The sequence below is a fragment of the Myotis yumanensis genome, unplaced genomic scaffold, assembly GCF_028538775.1.
Source record: "Myotis yumanensis isolate MYYU_CA2020_CCGP unplaced genomic scaffold, mMyoYum1.0.hap1 SCAF_35, whole genome shotgun sequence".
Classification (NCBI taxonomy): Eukaryota; Metazoa; Chordata; class Mammalia; order Chiroptera; family Vespertilionidae; genus Myotis; species Myotis yumanensis.
Genome location: NW_027223786.1, coordinates 411544 through 435067, shown reverse-complemented (window position 1 = coordinate 435067; position 23524 = coordinate 411544). Strand labels below are relative to the sequence as shown.

The window sequence follows — 23524 nt, the reverse complement described above, 5'->3', positions numbered from 1 at the left end:
CTTCGCTGGCGCCCCACCCCCTCCACCCGGGCCGGTCCAGCACTACCCCCCCCATGCCCAGCACTGTCTTAATAACACAAAATGCAAGTACAAAACATTGTACAAGTATGCTTTTCACTACATGGAAGTGCAGTAATACATTTGTGTGGCTTTTTAAAATATATCTTCATTGATTTCAGAGAGGAAGGGAGAGGGAGAGAGCCATAGAAGCATCTACCATGAGAGAGAATCACCCATCAGCTGCCTCCTGCACACCTCCTACTGGGGAGCAAGCCCGTGACCCGGGCCTGTGCTGGAATGGAACCCCGGACCCTTCGGGTCCCCAGGCCGATGCTCTACCCACTGACCAAAACAGGCCAGGGCGGCACTTTGTTTTATACACGACAATCCAAGGAGGAGATGTAAATGGGTTACAGACAATCCACTGGTGATAGATGAGGGAGGGAGGGAGGTGGGAGAAAGCAAAGGGGGTGGGGGTGGGGGTGGGGAGTGGGGCGAACCTCTGGGATTGGATAAAAAGTAAAATGATAGACACATACTTCTTTTTTGTAAAATATATTTTTATTGATTTCAGAGAGGATGGGAGAGAGATAGAAACCTCATCGATGAGAGAGAATCTTGGATTGGCAGCCTCCTGCACACCCCCTAGTGGGTCTGGAGCCCATGACCCGGGCGGGCGGGCATGCGCCCGGGACCTGAATCGAACCCAGGACCCTAAGGTCCACCGGAGGCTGACTTTGGCTCTACCCACTGAGCAAAACCGGCCAGGGCCTCACCTACTTCTTTTCCTGAGGTGGGTGCAGGACAGATAGTTAACAGGCAACAATACACGTGATAACAATAGCAATGAAGGAATTTATGGTCTGTCCTGCAGAGCCCCCAGGCACATTTGCTTGTGTGGGTGGGGTGGGGTGGGGTGGGGGGGAGGGGAAGGGGATGGAGGCGGGGCGGGCTGGTGCGGGGACGGCGGGATGTTACAAGTTCCTCTGACATTTCAGAGTTATGTTGTGTTAGATGCAAAAGGACCATAGGTTCAGTTAAGGTAAACACTGACCTGGTCAGGGAAGACTCCGGCCTCAGATGCGACCAGCCACCACAACTGCTCTTAGTAACAGTCTCCCTTCAGACTAGACCTGTGGTCGCTTTAGGCCTTTCAGTTTGCAAGACCACCACGCAGCCCTTCCCTGAGCTCGTGAGGTTAGCATGTGGCCCCTTTCGTCGTCCACAGTTGTGTGGGAATAAAGGAGTCATCCTTTCTGTCAAAGTAGGGAGTTTTAGCCTTAACTGATTTGTCTCAGAGGATAGAGAGTCGTCCTGCGGACGGAAGGGTCCCGGGTTCGAGTCCAGAGAAGGGCACCTGCCTGTGGTGTGGGCTCCATCCCCAGTGGGGGGGTGGGGTGGGGGGCGCGGCGTGCAAGGAGGCCGCAGCCATTTTGGCTCCAGTGACTTGGCAGCCGCCATTTAAAAAAATATATATTTTATTGATTTTTTTACAGAGTGGAAGGAAGAGGGATAGAGAATTAGAAACATCAAAGAGAGAGAAACCTCAATCAGCTGCCTCCTGCACACCCCCTACTGGGGATGTGCCCACAACTAAGGTATATGCCCTTGACCGGAATCGAACCCGGGACCGTTCAGTCCGCAGGCCGATGCTCTATCCACTGAGCCAAACCAGTTAGGGCGGCAGCTGCCATTTTGAAATGGCAAAGGTCAATCCCTCCCTTTTATTCTCTCACCGCCGCTCCAAATCCCCCGTTTTAATGTTCGTGTTTTAATAGCACGAAATACAAGTACAAAACCTTGTACAAGTATACTTTTTACTCCACGGAGGTGGAATAATACCTTTGTGTTGTTGTTGTCATTGTGTGTGTGTGTGTGTGTGTGTGTGTGTCTTTTAATATATCTTCATAGATTTCAGAGAGGAAGGGAGAGGGAGGTAGGTAGAGAGAGAGAGAGAGAAACACCCACGATGAGAGAGAGAATCACTGGGTCAGCTGCCCCCTGCACACCTCCTACTGGGGATCGAGCCCCCATCCCGGGCCTGCTCCCTGGACTGTAATCAAACCCAGGACCCCTTCGTTCCCCGGGGGGATGCTCTACCCACTGACCAAAACCGGCCGGGGTGTGACTTTGTTTTGTAGGTGACAATCCAAGGAGGAGATGAAAGCCAGTTACAGAAAATCCACTGGTGATAGATTAGGGAGGGAAGGAGGGAGGGAGGGAGGCAAAGGTGGGGTGGAGTGGAGTGGGGAGTGGCGGGGGGCGGGAGGAAACCTCTGGGATTGGATAAAAAGTGAAATGATAGCCCTGGCTTGTAGGCTCAGTGGATCGAGCGTCAGCCTGGGGACTGAAGCTTCCCTGGTTTGATTCCGGTCAAGGGCATGTGCATGGGTGGAGGACTCGATCCCCAGTGGAGGACATGCAGGAGACGGCCAATCCACGATTCTCTCTCATCATTGATGTTTCTATCTCTCTTTCTCTCTCCCTTCCTCTCTGAAATCAATAAAAATATTTTTTAAAAAAGTAAAATGATAGACACATACTTCTTTTTTTTAAAGATGTATTTTTGTTGATTTCAGAGAGGAAGGGAGAGGGAGGAAGAGAGATAGAAACATCATCCATGAGAGAGAATTATGGATTGGCCAGCTCCTGCATGCCCCCTAGTGGGGCTGGAGCCCGTGACCTGGGCAGGCATGAGCCCTTGACCGGAATCGAGCTCTCCCTGCTCTCCTTGCCTTTTCAATGACAGCACCCACCCCATACCCACCCCCTTACTGTCATGGATGCTTTTCATGATCCCTGAGAGGAAGAAAATATCCCCTGTTGCTGAACCCTGGCTTTTCACACTGCAGATGACCCTCTTGGACAGATGCAGGAACTCTCTCCCTCCCAGTCCCAGAGAGGGTGTTTTGACCCACCCTTGATCTCTTTCTTGGTTTGTTTTCTTTCAATGGTGGTAAACACAGACCTCCTTTGAACCTTTGATAAGCCTACAGTTTACAATCACACTCCTTTAGCTTGATTTTTAATACAACTCCCGGGGTCAGGATCATGACTTTAGAGTCACGATTGGTTCGCCCCATGAGAGGACTCAGTGTGTGTGTGTGTGTGTGTGTGTGTGCCCGAGCGCGCGTGTGCATCTGTGTGTAAATCCGCAGTCACGCATGGACACTTCTTGATCTGAATGGTCCTTCAGCATCCATGAGCACCCTTCAGCCCCTGCCTTGTCCCAGACAGCGTCCCCTGCTTGTCCTTCCCCCCTCTTGTCCAGCCAGAATTGGGGAAGTCCAGTCACCTGGCTCTGCCCTCCCTAGAGGAGGCTGCAGGACGGGGGCTTGTATTGGCGCTTCTCAACCAGCAGAAGGCAGGGCTGGCTCTCTGGCCCCGCCTGGGCTGGGCCATCTGGTTGACTTCCAATCACCCGCCCCCTGCCCCCCTCCCAGCCTTACCCCACTCCCTCTCAGGATGGATGGTTAGGCCTGGCTCAGAGACCAAGTCCGGGCCAGGCCACATGGGCCTGCAGAACCCTCCGCCCCTTGAAAGGCTGGATCAATGTCATTTCTAAGGAGGTTTTCCTGTGGGGTTTTTCTGTTTGTTTGTTTGTTTGGTTTTTTTTTTATTGGTTTATTATTATTATTATTATTTTGTTTTTTGGGGGGGATTTCTTTTTTTTAGGAGGGTTTTTTGTTTTGGTACTCTTTTTTTGTTTTTGTCAATTTTTTTGTTTGTTTGTTTTTTCTTCTGCTTTTATATATGGGATGATGTGGAAGGAGCCAGAATGTTCCATTGTTCACCCAATCTGTTGGCAAACATCTCTATTTTCCCCCTGTCACAGGTTTGTCTCGGCGAGCATCAGGGCCTTCATTTCCCTTCGGTACATCATCATGATCTTCGTCATCTTCACCCTCACCCGATTTTCTGTCTTCAGAAGGAGGTGGTGATTCCTTTGCTAGCTTTCTTACCATGTGTTCAAGATATTCTGGCAAACTTTTGAACTGTTGTTTGTTTGGCTGGAGGAAGTGAGGGCTTCTCCGTGCTAACAGTCTTAGGGCTCTCCAACCATAATTTGGATGGTTCACCACCTTATATTCCTTTTCAATCATGCTTTCCGGGTCTGCCTGTTCAATGGCTTCTGCAAAGAATTCCTCCAAAGTTGGCATATAGCCTCTGGGGGCTGATTTACAAGCTTCCATATTATCCGGGCAGAGATCCCAAAGGCTTGTTATCGCCTCGTTTCTCTTCAGAATCTTTGTGCTGGGCCCTTTCCACAGGAAGTCCAGGAAGTCCTCTGGTGCGGTTCTCTTTCGTACTGCTCTCGTAGGCTTAGTACCTGATGTTCTTTCCTTCACAAAACTTGGGCAGCCTTCGTTTTTCCACTTGTTCCAGTTTTCTTCCGTGGATAATATATGCTCTACCATCTTTGAAAATCTCTCTCCATCGGGTGGGTTTTCAGAGAGCAGTTGATAAACTGATTTTGTGGTGCCTTCAATCCAGAGTGACTGCTCATCAGTTAAAACATGGTTTGAACTTTTGGATTTCACCTGTCCCTTGAGATATTGGAATAAAATGAGATACTGCAGGAGAATCTGTCGGCGAAAGTTACTGTCACTCAGCTGTAAACCCAGCAACTTTTCACTTGTTAAAAATTTTGCAGCATATACATGCTCTCCTCCTGCCCTTAATTCTCCCATCTTTTTTCTCGAGGCCTGAGTATCATCTAATTTGTAATTCTTGAAAACAGCCAGGACTTCTTCTGAGTACCTGCGGAAAGTTTTCCATGCCATCTTCTCAAAACATTGCACAGGGTTCCTGAAGTAATCCTGAAGGGACCAGAATTTGCGGTGCAGGCTGTGATCCATTGGAAAGGAGCAAGTTGTTGGAGCTTCATCATCACCCATGTCACCTTGGTCTACGTCCATTCCTTCTCCTTTGTCTTCAGCGTGCTTCTGACCCAAGGTGCTTTCCTGCTCATTGGTATTGAAAACAGTGACATTTTCCAGATTAAACTGACCCTGCAAGTTAAGACCGGATCTCTCAGGTAAAGGGAAAAGCCTGGCCAAAAAGAGTTGAATCCGTGCACGGAAAAGTGTGTGCGGGGCTTTGGATAATCTTCTTAAGAGGTCATTGCACGTACGTAGTAAATAAGTTTTCCCAGCAGACTCCCAAGTAGCAACATTTTTTTTCCACAAACGAGAATATTGTGTCACACTGATCCAAAGGCAGACCTTCCAAAGCGTCTGCCAACAAGACAGCAGGTGTCGCCGCGGTGCAAATCCCTTCAGTGACTTCCCCAATAGCAAGAGAAATAATAGCTAAAACATTTTCACACGATGAGTGATTGATCATTTCTTCTTGCAGGACACCTCTGAAAGCTTGGTCAAGGGTACATTTCTTTTCGTCTTCAGTTCCAGGTAACTGGCTGAAGGTATTCAACAATGGCTTGATATTTTTGTTGTTCAGGGCTTCTCTGGTAGACTTGGTAAACCGTGTCTGCGCTTCGGCTACACTGAAGCGTGGCCGTGTAGGAGACATCTTCGCAGCGGCGCGTGTTGTGGGGGCCGAAGCCCAGCAGGTGCAGGGGTTCCCAAACGTGTGGACGAAGTCCGTGAAGGAGAAATGACACGGAGACAGTGCGGTCAGTTGATCAGCAGCCTAGCCAGGTTCTTGCCAGGTGCTCCAGCGGCAGCGCCTATGTCCCGGGACCGGGTCTCGGCGAGATCTCTGCCCCGAAAGCTCCCTTGGAGAACGAGGACGACCACTACGACCACAAGCCTAGGGCTGGGAAAGCTCTGCCAAGAGGAACCCTGCTTTCTTTTATAGCGCCAGCGCGTGGTGGGAGGACCCAGAGAGAGAGACCCACCAATCAGCTGCTCCCAGGAATGAGGCGTCACCGTTTGGGCGACGCCAACTGTAGGGCGGGGCAGGTGTCGCATCTCAAGGAAAGGCTCTCCTTAACGTGGCTGAGATGCCTGGGGCGCTTGACCAGCGCCTCTTGGCCTGGCTCCTCCGACCCAGAACCGTGAAACGAGTGCTGGGGGGTCTTATTTTACTTTAGGTTATTTATTTATTTATTTATTCATTCATTTATTTTTCTTCTCATTTCTGTGCTCATTTCTCTTCATTCATTGCAATTAATTCTATCTCTCGACAATGAACCCTGGCAAACATCGGTCCCATTCGCATTCGAAGGGAGGGGGCGCGGTGTACGGGAAGGGGGAGGGGGCAGGGGGGAGGCGGGAGGGGGGGACCGCAGATGCAAACACACCCAACGTAGCGGCCCTTGGAGGTCATGGGAGGCAGAGGCTGAGGTGGATGTGAATAAAATGTGTACGGCTTTGTATTTTTAGCTCTTTGGCCCAGGCCCCAGCCCCAGTCAACCCGACCTCTGCCAGCCGCCGCTCTGTCTTTCCTCAGTTCCACGTTCTTGCTTCTCTTGCTGCTCCCAGATCATCTCCTTGTCAATCTCCTGGACAACACGGGAGAGCTCTTTGAAGTTGCGGAAGATCTTGCCATCTGGCAGGTGGATGCGGCGCATGAGGTGGATCTCTACCTTAGAGTTCATGCACTGTCCCCTGATGTGGGTGACCATGGCATACTTCCCGCTCTTTGAGCTCCAGTCACTTGGAAGCCGCCATTTTGTTTTTTAAATACGTTTCATTGATTTTTTAACAGAGTGGAAGGGAGAGGGATAGAGATTTAGAAACCTCAAAGATAGAGAAACCTCAATCAGCTGCCTCCCTCACACCTCCTACTGGGGATGTGTCCACAACCAAGGTATATGCCCTTGACCGGAATCCAACCTGGGACCCTTTAGTCCGCAGGCCGATGCTCTGTCCACTGAGCCAAACCAGTTAGGCTGGCAGCCGCCACTTTGAAAAGGCAAAGGTCAATCCCTCTCTTTTATCCTCTCCCTGCGGCCCGGATCCGGCATTTTAACCTCCCCGTTTGGATAGCACAAAATGCAAGTCCAAAACATTGTACAAGTATACTTTTTACTACACAAAGGTGGATTAATACCTTTGTGTTGTTGTTGGTGTGTGTGTGTGTGTGTGTGTGTGTGTGTGTGTGCCCCCGAGCGCGCGTGCGCGTCTGTGTGTGTAAATCCGCAGTCACACATGGACACTTCTTGATCTGAATGGTCCTTCAGCATCCATGAGCACCCTTCAGCCCCTGCCTTGTCCCAGACAGCGTCCCCTGCTTGTCCTTCCCCCCTCTTGTCCAGCCAGAATTGGGGAAGTCCAGTCACCTGGCTCTGTCCTCCCTAGAGGAGGCTGCAGGAGGGGGGTTGCATTGGCGCTTCTCGACCAGCAGAGGGCAGGGCTGGCTCTCTGGCCCCGCCTGGGCTGGGCCAGCTGGTTGACTTCCAACCACCCGCCCCCCACCCCCCCTCCCAGCCTTACCCTGACTCCTTCTCAGGGTGGATGGTTAGGCCTGGCTCAGAGACCAAGTCCGCGCCAGGTCACATGAGCTTGCAGAAGCCTCCGCCCCTTGAAAGGCTGGATCAATGTCATTTCTAAGGAGGTTTTCCTTTGGGGTTTTTCTGTTTGTTTATTTGGTTGTTTTTTTTTATTGGTTTATTATTATTATTACTATTATTTTGGTTTATATTTTATTATTTATTTTATTTTATTTTATTTTACAGCCCGTCTCTGGCGGTGGGGACCTCGCCATCCACAGAGAGAGCGCGGTTCGACCAGATGGCCCGAGGCTGACTTGGTCTCAAGCAAGGACCCCATCATGCACAGAGAGCTGGGGTCTACCAGATTGCCCGACCTGGACTTCAGTCTTAGATTGTGGATCAGAGTGATTTGGGTTGATTGAAATGTTGACAGGATACTTTTTAAAAAATATATTTAATTGATTTTTCACACAGAGGAAGGGAGAGAGACAGAGAGTTAGAAACATTGATGAGAGAGAAACATTGATCAGCCGCCTCCTGCACATCTCCCACTGGGGATTTGCCTGCAACCAAGGTACATGCCCTTGACCGGAATCGAACCCAGGACCCTTCAGTCCGCAGGCCGTCACTCTATCCACTGAGCCAAACCGGTTTCGGCGACAGGATACTTTTTGTTTTATTTATTTTTCTTTATTTGATCTGCTTGACCCGGAGCGGGGGCAGGGCCGAAGAGCAAAGAAATGTTGACAGAATACTCACTTTTTTTCTTTCTTTTTAAAAAAATATATTTTATTGATTTTTTACAGAGAGGAAGGGAGAGAGATAGAGAGTTAGAAACATCAATGAGAGAGAAACATTGATCATCTGCCTCCTGCAAGCTGTCTTCTGCACACCTCCCACTGGGGATGTGCCTGCAATCAAGGTACACGCCCTTGACCGGAATCGAACCTGGGACCTTTCAGTCCACAGGCTGACACCCTATCCACTGAGCCAAACAGGTTAGGGCTTTTCTTTCTTTTCTTTCTTCCTTTCTTTCTTTCTTTCTTTCTTTCTTTCTTGTCTTTCTTTCTTTCTTTCTTTCTTTCTTTCTTTCTTTCTTTCTTTCTTTCTTTTCTTTCTTTCTTTCTTTCTTTCTTTCACGTACAGCCCGCATACAATGATACATTCTTATCATGAATCCACATTTACTCTTATTTATTTATTTATTTATTTATTTATTTATTTATTCATTCATTCATTCATTCATTTATATGTACAGCCCGGCTTATCACAGCGTTATACATTTATGAGTCTCTCAAACAAAACCCCAGAAAACACGTTGCAATGCTTACCCGTCCTGTTTCTAATCCTATCAACGCTTCAACCCTTTAGGGATGTTTCCAGGCGGCATTGTTGGCATTGTTGGCATTGGCGGCGGCGGCGGCACAGTGCGGGGCGTGTTCACTGAAAGGAAATTCCTAAATCGCCCCGTATTCGCTCGCGGAGGAAATTTCAAAGTCTAACTGACAGTCTTTCATCCGCATCGTGGGAGTGTCTGTCCCTTCTTGACTGCTAGGTGGAAACAAGAGACAAGAGAGAGAGAGAGAGAGAGAGAGAGAGAGAAAATGAGAATATGAAGCTTTCAAAACCCAACCCCCCCCCCCCCCCCCCCCCCCCCCGGCAGTACCCGACCCTGCGTTCTCACCACCCTGATGATGACGTGAGGACGATGCAACCTGTCCTTGTCATGTGCCACCTTCCTGGTGACCGCTTTTATAAGCCTCAAAGCGAGGTCGGCCAGAGGGCCGGGTTGGTCCGTTGTCGTCACAGGGCGGAGCCAAATCAGGGACAGCGCTTGCGCAGTCGGCAGACAGAGGGGCATGAATGGAAGGCAGTGGATCGCCATACTAGCACTTTGGATGGAGGCACATCCATGATAAATAACACAAAACAGTACCTTTTGTCACTGGAAACTTCTTTCGCAGACATGAAATGGAAACTTCTTTCGCAGACATGAAAAATGCAGGTCAAGTCACTTGGACACTATGGACGGCTTTGTCATGTAGAAATGGGCAGGGGTGAATTAGGCATTCTGAACTTTGTCTTCCTTTGGGTTTGTCCTTGTGATCCAAAGGAACTCTCCCCAGCCAGGAAAGGTATTAGGTGGACTGAAGTGGACCACAAAGGGATTTCTGGCTGGAAACCACAGACCACACCACTGGTGGCGACTGACTGGGTGTGCCGTGCGGTGCCATGCCGTGCCCTGCCATGTCCCAGAAAGTCATAGTCAGGACTGAACCGAGGACCTTCCTCTTTCTCTCTCTTTTTCTTTCTTTCTTTCTTTCTTTCTTTCTTTCTTTCTTTCTTTCTCTTTCTTTCTTTCTTTCTTTTCTTTCTTTCTTCTTTCTTTCTTTCTTTCTTTCTTTCTTTCTTTCTTTCTTCTTCTCTTTCTTTCTTTCTTTCTTTCTTTCTTTCTTTCTTCTCTTTCTTTCTTTCTTTCTTTCTTTTTCTTTCTTTCTTATTTCTGTCTTTCTTTCTCTCTCTCTTTCTCTTTCTCTCTCTCTTTCTCTTCTCTTCTCTTCTCTCTCTCTCTCTCTCTCTCTCTCTCTCGCTCCTCCTTCCTTCCTTTCTTTTTTCTTTTTATTTTATTCTATTTTTTTGGCCCTTCCACCCCTAAACTTGGTTCCAAGACGGAGGGGACACACCTCTCCCTCTTCTACTCCAGCTTCCCTGCTGTTCCCCTTGCCTCAGATTTGAGTCTCTGCCAAGAGCAAGCATCGGGCAACCTACTACAGAGCCTTGCAGTCAATGGGTAGTCCTTTTTCTTGTGTGTGACCTTAGCTGAACTTCACACAGGTTGTTTTCTGCATAGGTGTCATTCGAGGAGAACAAACAAAATACTCAGAATAAGAGCCATGCCCGGTGTCATTAACTAACGAGGTCCTTTGGCATCCTCTCTTCCCCAGCTTCCCTCCTGCCTCCCTCCAACTCTCTCCCTTCCTCTTGCTCCCCCTCTCCTCCACTCCATTCCAGTCTATTCCACTCGCCAACCCCCCCCCCCCCAGATTCTGTCTATCCTGGGGCTTACACACAGTATACATACATACATACATACATACATTCGTCCTACACCTGAGTATCAACCAAAGACTTGGAAACAATGAGGAGGAGACTCAAGAAGTAATGCCATTCAAAACTAAACATTAAGTCATTGTGTAAATTCTGTGAAAGGAAAAGTGGATAGGGTATGCCTGTAAATGGCATAGCTCTCCCTGCTCACCTAGCCTTTTCAATGACAGCACCCACCCCATACCCACCCCCTTACTGTCATGGATGCTTTTCATGATCCCTGAGAGGAAGAAAATATCCCCTGTTGCTGAACCCTGGCTTTTCACACTGCAGATGACCCTCTTGGACAGATGCAGGAACTCTCTCCCTCCCAGTCCCAGAGAGGGTGTTTTGACCCACCCTTGATCTCTTTCTTGGTTTGTTTTCTTTCAATGGTGGTAAACACAGACCTCCTTTGAACCTTTGATAAGCCTACAGTTTACATTCACACTCCTTTAGCTTGATTTTTAATACAACTCCCGGGGTCAGGATCATGACTTTAGAGTCAGGGTTGGTTCGCTCAATGAGAGGACTCGTGTGTGTGTGTGTGTGTGTGTGTGTGTGTGTGTGTGGGTTCCCCGTTTTGTTTTCTCCAGTCTTTCTAAAATGTCACCAGTGGATTTCATGTAACCCATGTACGGTCTCCTCCTTGGGTTGGAGTGTATAAAATAAGGGGATCGACATTGCCATTCTTTGGAACATCATCTCCCGCCGTTGAGATTGTGCTTCCCGGCGTACGAGCGACATTTCTGGACAGTTTGGCTGAAAGACACTCACAGAAATTCTGCACAGGTTGGTACATTTCTTACGTTGTTGACAAATGCCACACACGCACACATGTGTGTGCACTTGGTTCACAGTTGCTGCCTGTGGGGCTCTTTCAGGTGTGTCCATTTTCCTTCCTCTTTTTTCACAGGGAGGAAGGAGGCAGCGAGTGTAATCACCAGTGAGTGTGTGACATGAGACTGAGGATTTCCTGTGGAAAGCGGGTGAGCGGACGGATGGGCGGAGGGAGGAAGGGAGGGAGGGTGGGAGGGAAACACATCCATCCACCCACTCATCCATCCATCCATCCATCCATCCATCCACAGGGAAGTTAAAGATGAATGATAAAAGGGTGTCTGTCGTGAGTGGCACACTTGGAGCCATGTGTGTGGTGCGGGGTAGGGGTGGAGGGATGGATGATCAAAACCGGCAACTGGAGCAGAGTGTGCTGGCCGGTCTGGTGACCCAGAGTTATTGAGTCAAATCATCCCTCACCAGGCCTCCCCCGACCCTCATCGCTCCACTCCCACCTATGTCTCTCCTCCTAGGGGATCTAAGACACCGAGATCTACTGTTGACCTTCGCCTTGGACCTTGGACTCACGCCCCTCAAACCCCTCCCTCTCGCTCCCCACATCCCCTCCCAGGATTCCCAAACGGGTGAGGGCTTGTTCCTGGGTTGGCAGTTAGAGGGCACTCTTTTCCACCCGGACAGGCCGGGCCGGTTTCTCAAACAGCCTCCCTCCCCCAAGTTGGTGAGCTGTGGGCCTGAGGGTGGGGGGACTTGGAGAAGCCAGAGGCGAGGTCCGAGGCCCTGAGGTCACTGGAGACCTTTCTGCTTTTGAATGAAGCCCTGGAGTGAGATCCATTGGAATGAATCGCCCTGACCTCCTCCCCTCCCGCTTGCTCCATACCCCACCCCCTACTCCCCATCCTCCACCCCCTACTCCCCATCCCCCACTCCAGCTCCCTTCCTCTCAGCCCTCAGGTCAGGGGCTTCTGAGACTCTGGGCCTGGGGCGGGGAAGGCCTGGGGAGAGGGGAATCACGCAGGCAGGGGGAAAGCTGAGTTGCTTCCTGTGAGTGTATTTGAGCCCCAAGGTCCGTGTGGGCCCAGCGGAAATCTGTGTCTGTGGGGGCTACCCTCCTGCCTGCTAAGAGGTGCTGTCCCACCCTGGCCGGTCATTTCCCTGCCCCATCTGGGAGCTGGGCTCTCCTGCCCTGGTTCTGCACACAGGTGTGCGCCCGGCTCTCCACTCTCCACACAGCCTGGTTCCCAGGACCTGCGGTGAATCACTCAGACCCCCGCTCCCGAGGCCAGTCCTTTCATCTCAGCCCCCACAGCTGCCCTTGGTCAGCCCTGGGTGACCAAGCCCTTATTACCTCTGAGGCCCTCTTGCCTGCTGGGAGCCACTGAGCAAAAGGGTTTTATCCTCAGCTCTGAGCTGCCTTTCAGCGGACACCACTTCAGTCCGGGGCCGAAGCTCTCAGTGGACAGACAGGCTGAGGCGGCCAAGCCAGGTTAGGCTCCAGGCAGGGACCGGATCCCCAGGTCAGGTCCCCTTTGTCCAGCCTGTTAGGTGGCCCAGAAAAGCGGCGGCGAGGAAAACAAAGAGAATCGAGTGAATCAGAAAGAAAAAGGAGAAGTTTATTTGCGTTCTCGGGCGAGACCCACCGGCCCAAAAGGTGGGGCCAGTGAATTTCGCGACTTCAGGGAGGGAGGGACATCTCTTTATTCAGGTGTTTGGTGAGGGCGGGGGCCTGAACTGAGGAAGTGCCCGCAGCAGGGATCATCACACATTCAACTGAGGGAGTCTCGGCCGCAGGGGGTGGGCGGCACATTCAGGAATGGGTCAGTATCTGTGTGGGGATCTCTGTGAACTTCAAGGAGAAGCAGGTATCTGTGTCTGGCACGTTGACCTGTGAGAGATTCCAGATCTGTGAGAAATTCCAGAGGAAGTCCATTGTCTCATCCCATGTCCGCGTGTATCCGATCCCGGGCTCCCTCCGACCTAACATCCCGGCCTTTGGGTGATAAGGGTCGGCGACTCTCTGACTGCTTCCAGCTGAACAGGGACGAAGAGGGGGGCGGCGGTTAAAGGCCGGGTTAGGCAGAGTCGGGTCGGAGGGGAGCCGAGTGTAGGGATGGAGCAGGAGCTGATTCACAGTCACCCGTGACATCTCCGCGATCCGGGAGTGGATGAACTTGAGGAGGCACGGGGCTAGGAGAAAAAAGACACAGATGAGAATCAGGGGCCCTATCATGGGCAGGACCCAGGTAGCTAAGGGGCTTTGGAACCAGCTGAAAGGGGAGTTGTCCTGGAAGTGTCCTGCATGTAGTTCTTCACTCAGCTTAGTCAGGGTCTGTACATTTTGCTCCACTACTCCAGACTCATTGATGTAATAACAGCATTCCTCCTGAAGGAATATGCAGGTTCCTCCTCTTTCTGCAGTCAGAAGGTCTAAGGCGCGCTGGTTCTGTAGGGCTACTTGGGCTACTGATGTCACTTGCTGCTGTAGGGAGGCTAAAAGAGACAGTAGTAGACTCCAGAGCTAACTGGAGCTTGTCATTAAAGTACTGAGCAGTGACCAGACTGTTCCCGAGGCCCCCCCGCCCCCCCCCCCCCCCCCCGTGAGGCCTACTGAGGCAGTGATACTCACCCCTAACATGACAGGGAGGAAGACAGCCCGGTGCATCTGGGGGCGGGATGGAGGGAGCAGCCAGGCGAGCTCCCACTCTCCATACAAGGTTAGTGGGGGAACTACTGTGACCACGAAGCAAGGCCCGGGGTCAGGGGTTCATGCAGTTGCTTAAGGTGCCGTTGCACCAAAAGAAGGTACCTGGTCTGGCCTTGGTGAGACTGGATACGGTGTGGTTTCAGGTACAGCTCTAAATGACTTGTCCCCCAGTTACCGGATTACTGGTCTGGTAGCATATCCATGGGGGCAGGGTGGGCTCTGGAGTTTCGGGTTCCCAAAGGGGAATGCCAGCCATGGGAGGCTGACATTCACCTTTCCCTTGGGTTCTTGGAGAAGTCATGAGTGGGACGGCAGCCAGCAAAGACCTGTCTGGGTTTCGCTACCGGGTGACTTGTTTGCTGTTCTGGTAGTGGGTTTCAGGGACCTTGAACCTCCACACAAGAGGATGGGGGTGTGTGTAGGTTGCTCAGAGCCTGGAGGAGAAGGAGGAAGGGAGGGCGGTTAAGGCAGACGTTAGTGGGGCCAATACATCACATTTATAGAAGTCATGCTGCTCCGGGGTCCTCTTGAGTCTGGAGAGGCAGTGCCAGGACAGGTCTCTGGAGAGGCGGTGCCAGGACAGGTCGTCAAGCTGGGGTCACCAAGCAGCTTGGCCGCGGTGGGGGCTGTGAGGATTACAGTGTGAAGTCCCGTCCACCTAGGCTCCAAGGCTTGTGGATGTAGGTTCTTAAGGAGGACCGAGTCACCAGGGTGAAGGGCTGGTCCTGGGAGTCCTGGTCGGTTGGCTCTGGCTTGGGCAGAAACCTGTTCTCATGTTCTCGGAGCACTTGCCTGGGTAAAGACAGATATGGGAGATACGTACCCAGGGGAGGGGGATCAGTAAGGAGGCAGTGGTTGAGCAAGAAGGGTCAAAAGGGCTCAGGAAAGTGGGGCTCCTTGGTGTAGCCCGGACTTCTGGTTGGGGCCATGGGCAGGAGGTCTGGTCCAGGAGCTGCGAAATTCTAGAGAGAGTTTAGTTAGATGGTCCAATAGGTTGGAATTGAGTGGCTATGATGAGGGTTCGAGCCAGTGACAGACAAATCCAGAAGAATGTAGAGAAGGGATTGATGTTAGAGAGTAGATGGAAAGTTGTGTTGATGAGTGTGGGCATAGGAGTAGGTCCAGGGTTTGTAAATAGAGAGTGACACTAGAGGATTTCCCATCCCAAACAGTAGAATCGATGACTCCCTCATCATTCCGTATCTGTTTCACCTGAAAATATGAAAAACCTGAGAAAAATTGGAGGGTCGCTTGCCAGGTAAGAGCCTGTGAGGAATGATGAGTCATCTGGTCCTGGATGGTGTTGCCAAATCTTCTTCGGGGATGGTGGGAGGCACTCGGTGAGCCTGAGAGAGGTAGGTGTTGCAGTGAAAGTTGGAGGGAATGTTAGAATACGCTGCTATCCAAGGGAAAATGGAAGGAGCAGTGGAAGCCAGGGACCTGGAGGCTGGAGAAAAGGCTGGGAGGGAGGGAGCAGGTCGCGCAGCCTGTTCCCAGGCCTCTAGCTGCTTGGATTTTAAAACTGCTGCATTTTTCCTTTGGGAAGGGTGGCGGAGGATGGGTCGAGATCAGAGCAGTTTTCAGTTCAAAGGAGGAGACAGTGTGGAGGAGATAAAGAGATAGGGCATTCACGCGGAGACAGAGACTGAGCTAGGTGGAGACTGAGCCTTTGGGAAGGGTGGCGGGGGATGGGTCGAGATCCAAAAGCAGTATGAGTGAGGAGAAGGGGAGATTCCCTCTCACAGTCCTCGGATCATCCCGAGGTTCGCTTCTGTGTGTTTTCTCTTTGTAAATCCAATGTCTGTCTTTTGTTGTTGTTGTTTTCTACACTCTTTCTAAGGGTGACCTGGCTTCTGACAGACAGCAGAAACAGACGCCTCTACCATTTCACAGTGGACCTCATGGACAGATTCTGTTGCCTTGCCCTCAGAAACCAGCAGGTGTATACGTCGTGTTCACGGAAAAACATGCAAACCCGTAGAGAACTTTTATGAGTTTACTTGAGCCAAACTGTCCACACTTGCCGGGAAGCAGAACCTCAAGGGGTTGGGACAATGCTCTGGAAAATGACTATTTTTCACTGTGTTTTATTCATTTTTTTCTAAATTATTATTTAATACATTTTTATTGATTTCTGAGAGGAAGGGAGAGGGAGAGAGTGATAGAAACACCAGCTAGTGGGGATCGAGCCCACAACCAGGCCTGTGCCCTTGACTGAAATCGAACCCGGGACCCTTCGGTCTCCAGGCCAATGCTCTACCCACTGACCAATACCGGCTGGGTGTTACTTTGTTTTATACGTGACAATCCAATCCAAGGAGGAGACATACGTGGGTTACAGGAAATCCACTGGTAATAGATGAGGGAGGGAGGGAGGGAGGGAGAAAAGGGGCAGTGGGGTGGGGAGTCGGGGTACACCTCTGTGATTGGATATAAAGCAAAATGATAGATGAATACTTCTTTTTTAAAAAAAATATTTTTTTATTGATTGCAGAGAGGGAGGGAGAGAGAAACATCATTGATGAGGGAGAGTTGGGGATCAGCGGCCTCCTGCATGCCCCATAGTGGGGCTCGAGCCCATGACCAGGGCGGGCATACTCCCTGGCCCCGAATCGAACCCGGGACCTTAAGGTCCGCTGTAGGCTGACATTGGCTCTTCCCACTGAGCCAAACTGGCCAGGGCCACACCTACTTCTTTTCCTGAGGTGGGTGCAGGATAGATAGTTAACAGGCAACAATACAGGTGATAACAATAAAAATGAAAGAATTTATGGTCTCTTTCCTGCAGGGCGTCCAGGGGCATTTGCTTGTGTGTGTGTGTGTGTGTGTGTGGGGGGGGGGGCGGAGATGGGGGGAGGGGGGGAGAGTAGGGGGGCTAATGTTACAAGCTGCTCTGACATTTCAGAGGTGTGTTGTCTTACATGCAAAAGGACCATGGGTTCAGTTAAGGTAAACGCTGACCTGGTCAGGGAAGACTCAGGCCTAGGACGCGACTACCCACCACAAGTGCTCTTAGTGACAGCCTCCCTTCAGACCATCCCTGGGGTCGCTTTAGGCCTTTCAGTTTGCAAGACTGCCAGGCAGGCATTCCCCTGAGCTCATGGGGTTAGCATGTGGCCCCTTTTGTCCACAGTTGTGTGGGAATTAAAGAGTCATCCTTTCTGTCAAAAAGGGAGCTTAGGCAGCCTCCATTTTGGCTCCAGGGACTTGGCAGGCGCCATTTCGAAACGGCATAGGTCAACCCCTCCCTCTTATCCTGTCCACCTCCACCCCAACCCCGGTTTTAATTTAGCTGCTTTGTTTATCTTTTAAACAAATTCACATTTCATTTATGTTGAAATACACTGTACGAAATTGACTTTCTTCACCGAAAATAACAGCTATGTTTTCTGTATTCTTCCTAGATAAACCACAAAACACATTCGTGAAGGTTGTCTAGGTTTTGCTTATAAATTGAGACTTGGCAGTAGATGTAACCACGGAAAAAGACAGACAGATCTGTTGTCAGTATCCATGGCCTCTGATCGTGTCTTGACCATGAAACAGAAGTGTTCCGCATATTCTAGCTTATGGAGCCCTAACTGGTTTGGCTCAGTGGATAGAGCATCTGCCTGCTGACTAAAAGGTCTCAGGTTGGATTCTGGTCAAGGGCATGTACCTTGGCTGTGGGCATATCCCCAGTAGGAGGTGTGCAGGAGGCAGCTGATCAATGTTTCTCTCTCATCAATGTTTCTAACTTTCTATCCCTCTCCCTTTCTCTCTGTAAAAAAAATAAAATACATTTAGAAAAATAAAAATCATCATTCTCCCCTTTTGGTTCAGTCTCTGGCTCATTGAAGTCTACATACACATGACCCTCCAAAAACAAAAAAAACCCAAAAATACCCACCCCACAAAAACCAACAACCAATGTTGGCATCACTGGCTTAAAGACAAACACGCAGACAGACAGACAGACAGAGACAAACCTACCAGGTGAATTGGGGATGATTTGAGCAGGAAAATATAGTTGCCCCTGTCCTAAGCCCTCATTGAAAGGGGACAGGTTCTGATTTTAAAACAGCCATCAGTCGGTCGGTCGACCGGTCGGTGGGGCACCCCTACCTACCACTGTGGGCACACAAGCTTGACTCCCAGGGAGAGGGAGACTTGGTTGGGTAGGGTTAAGAATGGGTAAAGTAGCCCCGGTCTGTTGGCGTCTCCGAGAGCTTCCATACCTTCACCTCTTAGGATCATTGCCATTTTTCCAAAAGCAGTATGAGTGATGAGAAGGGGAGATTCCCTCTCACAGTCCTCGGATCATCCCGAGGTTCGCTTCTGTGTGTTTTCTCTTTGTAAATTCAATGTCTGTCTTTTGTTGTTGTTGTTTTCTACACTCTTTCTAAGGGTGACCTGGCTTCTGACAGACAGCAGAAACAGACGCCTCTACCGTTTCACAGAGGACCTCATGGACAGATTCTGTTGCCTTGCCCTCAGAAACCAGCAGGTGTATACGTCATGTTCATGGAAAAACATGCAAACCTGTAAAGAACTTGTGTGAGTTTACTTGAGCCAAACTGTCCACACTTGCCTGGAAGCAGAATCACAAGGGTTTGGGACAATGCTCCAGAGAATGACTGTTTTTTACTTTGTTTTATTCATTCCTTTTTCTAAATTATTATTTAACACATTTTTATTGATTACTGAGAGGAAGGGAGAAACGTCCAGGATGAGAGAGGATCACCCGTCTGCTGCTTCCTGCACACTCGCTACTGGGGATCGAGCCCACAACCGGGCCTGCACCCTTGACTGAAATCAAACCCGGGACCATTCGGTCTCCAGGCCGATGCTCTACCCACTGGCCAAAACCGGCTTGGGGTCACTTTGTTTTATACGTAACAATCCAATTCAGGGCGGAGACATAAGTGGGTTACAGGAAATCCACTGGTGATAGATGAAGGAGGGAGGGAGCGATGGAGGTACCAAAATGGGGCGGGGGACCTCTGGGATTGAATAAAAAGTAAAATGATAGATGCACACTTCTTTTTAATTTTTTTTAAAAAAATATTTTATTGATTTTTTACAGAGAGAAAGGGAGAGGGAGGGAGAGAGAAACCTCATCAATGAGAGAGAATCTTGGATCGACAGCCTCCTGCACGCCCCCTAGTGGGGCTCGCTTGAGCCTGTGACCTGGCTGGACGGGCGGGCATGCGCCCGGGACCCGAAATTGAACCCGGGACCTTAAGGTTCGCTGCAGGCTGACGTCGGCTCCACCCACTGAGCCAAACTGGGCAGAGCCACACCTACTTCTTTTCCTTAGGTGGGTGCAGGATAGATAGTTAACAGGCAATAATACACGTGATAACAATAGCAATGAAGGAATTTATGGTCTGTCCTGCAGAGCCCCCAGGCACATTTGCTTGTGTGGAGGGGGTGGGGGGAGGGCGCAGAGTGGGGACGGTGGGATGTTACAAGTTCCTCTGACATTTTATAGCATAGGTATGTTATGTCTTAGATGCAAAAGGACCATAGGTTCAGTTAAGGTAAACACTGACCTGGTCTGGGAAGACTCCCGCTAGGTAGGACGGGACTACCCACCACTACTGCTCTTAAGAAAAGTCTCCCTTCAGACCATCCCTGTGGTGGCTTTAGGCCTCTCGGTTTGCAAGACTGCTAGGCAGGGCTTCCTCTGAGCTCGTGGGGTTAGCATGTGGCCCCTTTCGTCGTCCACAGTTGTGTGGGAATAAAGGAGTCATCCTTTCTGTCAAAGAAGGGAGTTTAGGCAGCCTCCCTTTTGGCTCCAGGGTCTTGGCAGCCGCCATTTTGAAACAGCAAAGGTCAAGCCCTCCCTCTTATCCTCTCCACCCTGCCTCCCCCTCCCACCCCCGTTTTAATTTCGCTGTTTTGTTTTTCCATTGAACAAATTCACATTTTATTTATGTTGACATAGACTGTACAAAATTGACTTTCTTCACCGAAAATGACAGCAATGTTTTCTGTGTTCTTCGACCAACTACAAAACACTTTCTTGTCGGTTGTCTAGGTTTTGCTTATAAATCGAGACACGGCAGTAGATGTAACCACGGAAAAAGACGGAATGAAACAGACCGATCTGTTGTCAGGATCCATGGCCTCTGATCCTGTCTTGACCATGAAACGGAAGTGTGCCACATATTCTTGCTAAAAAGCTTATGAGGATATAGGCTGAACGAAGGAATGTAAACAGCAACACTTAGATGTGGGTGTAAGGATGGCGGGTTCTTTCTTCAATGTTTCACAGTCGTTTGTGTAAGATCATCGAATAAAGTCAAAAATCCACACCGAAATCCTTGTCTGGCAAGCTCACGTTTCTTTCACTAGCTGGTCATTTCACTGTTGGTTACAGATTTCCCTGACAAAGGTCAATCTTTCTTTTTTTAAAATTTATTATTATTATTTTTTAAAAATATATATTTTATTGATTTTTTACAGACAGGAAGGGAGAGGGATAGAGAGTTAGAAACATTGATGAGAGAGAAACATCGATCAGCTGCCTCCTGCATACCCCCCACTGGGGATGTGCCTGCAACCAAGGTAGATGCCCTTGACTGGAATCAAACCCGGGACCCTTGAGTCCACAGGCTGACGCTCTATCCACTGAGCCAAACTGGTCAGAGCTGTGTGTGTGTGTGTGTGTGTGTGTGTGTGTGTGTGTGTGTTTGTGCTTTTATTGATTTCAAAGAGGAAGAGAGAGAGATCAATGATGACAGAGAATCATGGATCAACTGTCTCCTGAACACCCCCTACTGGGGGGTGGAGGGGCTCTGGGGATCCAGCCCGAAACCCGGGCATGTCTCCTTGGCCCGAATCGAACCTGGGACCCTTTTGTACACAGGACAACACTCTATCTCCACTGAGCCAAACCGGCTAGGGTGTAATTTTCCTTTTTAAATCCCCTCATTTTTATTGAGTACATTGCTGGCCATTAACTATCCTACGCCAACCTAAGTAAGAGAAGTATGAAGAAGTATGTGTCTATCATTTTACTTTAATTTTTATCCAATCCCAGAGGTTTCCCTCCCCCCCCTCCTGCTTTGCTTTCTCTCGCCTCCCTCATCTATCACCAAAGGAGTTCATGTAACCCACTTACATCTCCTTTTTTGCTTGTCATGTGTACAACAAGGTTAAAACACACACTCACACACACACACACCCTCCATTCTACGGAGTGTTATCCCAATATGTTGAGAATCTGCTTCCTGGTGGCGGACAGAGGGGTCCGGGTTGTGGGCTCGATCCCCAGTAGGGGGCATGCAAGAGACAGCCGATCCATGATTCTCTCTCATCGTGGATGTTTCTAGCTCTCTCTCCCTCTCCCTTCCTCTCTGAAATCAATAAAAAAGGAGTTTAGGCAGTCGCCATTTTAGCTCCAGTGACTTGGCAACCACCATTTTGAAACGGCTAAGGTCAACCCCTCCCTTTTATCCTCCTCCCCATCTCTCCCATCCCCCCTTTTAAGTTCACTGTTTTAATAACAGGAAATACAAAACATCGTACAAGGACACTTTTTACTACGTAAAGGTGAAATAATACATTTGTGGTTTTTTTTTTTAAATATATCTTTATTGATTTCAGAGAGGAAGGGAGATGGAGAGAGCACTAGAACATCAACAATGAGAGAGAGAGAGAATCACCAGAAAGCTTCCTCCTGCACACCCCACACTGGGAATCGAGCCAGCAACCCAGGCATGTGCCCTTGACCGGAATCGAACCCGGGACACTTCGCGGTCCACAGGCTGATGCTCTATCCACTGAGCCAAACCGGCTAGGGATGTTTTGTTGTTGTTTAAAGAGAGAGTGAAAGGGAGAGGGAGGGGGCAGGGAGAGAGAGAGAGAGAGAGAGAGAGAGAGATAATTGTTTTTCCACTTGTTTATTCATTTGTCCCTAGCTTTTAAAAAAATATACAACAGTAGCAATGAGGGAATTTGTGGTCTCCACCCTGGGACCCTGGGCTGTGCCCTGAGGGCACGGGAAAAAGGAAAGTGACTAGTTACCGGGGCATTCACTACTCCAAAGACATGTGATTCTAGACTCTAGGACCTAGAGGCATAGAAAGACAATAGGCTCAGATGCCAGTAAGTTCAAAGGTGATCTCTCTCAGGGGAGATACCCGGCCTAGCGCATGACTGCCACTCACTATACACTGCTTTCCACTTTAAAAAGTTTTTTTTTTTAAATTCAGAACATCCTGGGTGGTCACTTGAGGTGTCTGAGTTTGCAAGGCCAGGCCTTTCATTTTATCCTATTGCATTCCATTTCATTTAATTCACCGATGTGTCCCCCAATAAATTCAATTCCGAAAAAAATAATAACTGAAAGGAAACAGAGAAAATGATTCCTCCGTTGTTGCCTCGTGAGTACTCGCTGCGTTTAGGTCTTCGGAGTCGTGACACCCCGCCCCTCACCCCCCCACCCCCTCACCCATTGAGGTTTTAAAGGTCCCGGGCCGCAAAAAGTGTTCTGGTTATGTCCTCTTGGTCCTCTGTCAGGCCCCACCCCACAAAAAACTTTTCCAGTCCCCCTTCCGCTGCCAGGCCGTGAGTGTGCGCACGCGCATGCACGGGGCCTTCCTGGGCAAACCCCAGGTGGTGGAGCCCCGCCCCGCCGCCCTGCCGCCCGCCAGGGGCCCGGGCCGACACGGTCCCACTGGAGAGGTGGGCGCAGGGAGGAGATTGGCCACCCTTGCCCCCTGCCCCCCGCTTCCCCCCAAACACACATACAGCGGGCAGTGGGGCTTCCTCCTGGGCCCCGCTGGCCTGGCCCACGGCCTCGGAGCCGCCCCACTGACGTTCTCGCTGGTGTTCGCGCGCCACCTGGCGGCCGTTTTTATATGGTCTTTTCCTTGCTGCGGGGTGGCTGCCTGGCTAGGCCCTGGAATTCAGTTCATTCTGGAAACCTCTTGCTACTCGGGTGCCACTGTGTGTGAGTGTGAGTGTGAGTGTGTGTGTGGTGGTGGGGGGGGGGGTGGAGGGGAAGGGGAGAGGGAGGGACCCCGAGAGAAACTCCCCTGTCTTCCTGTTTCTTAAAGGAAGGGCGCTAGTCAGAGCCACTACAGATCTTTTGCGTTTTCTGGTCAATGGACTGGCCTGGCCCGCATGCCCCTATGTCCTGTCCTGCCAGACTTTCTTGCAGAAATACCTCCACCGGAAGAGTTCTTCACCTTTGTTTTAAAAAAGAGAAAGAAAGAAAGAAAGTAAGAAAGGAAATGATATCAACAAAGGAGCAAACGGACCCCAGGCCTTCCCCATCCCCTGCACGCCCCCAGCCAACAAACAGAACTCCAGCTGCTCTCCTCCTACCGCATGCCCTTACCAGAGTCGCTCACTGTCTTAGAAATACATTGGGGGCCCGCTCAGCGAATGACTCCTGTCCGCCCCCCCCACCCCCCCCCCCCCCCGCCCGCCTCTGGCACAATTCGGTGCCTGGAACCAAGCCGATCTTCTCCTTTCCTTCCTGAAGTGACTATGCCGCCACCGCAGCCGCTCAGGCGAGCCAGAGACAATATTCCAAAGTGGCC

General features: G+C 50.2%; 1 pseudogene; it reads right to left on the bottom strand.

The window, feature by feature from the left end:
* Positions 1 to 3747: 3747 nt before the first annotated feature.
* On the bottom strand, positions 3748 to 5532 carry LOC139000849 (THO complex subunit 1 pseudogene; annotated as a pseudogene).
* Positions 5533 to 23524: the final 17992 nt, after the last annotated feature.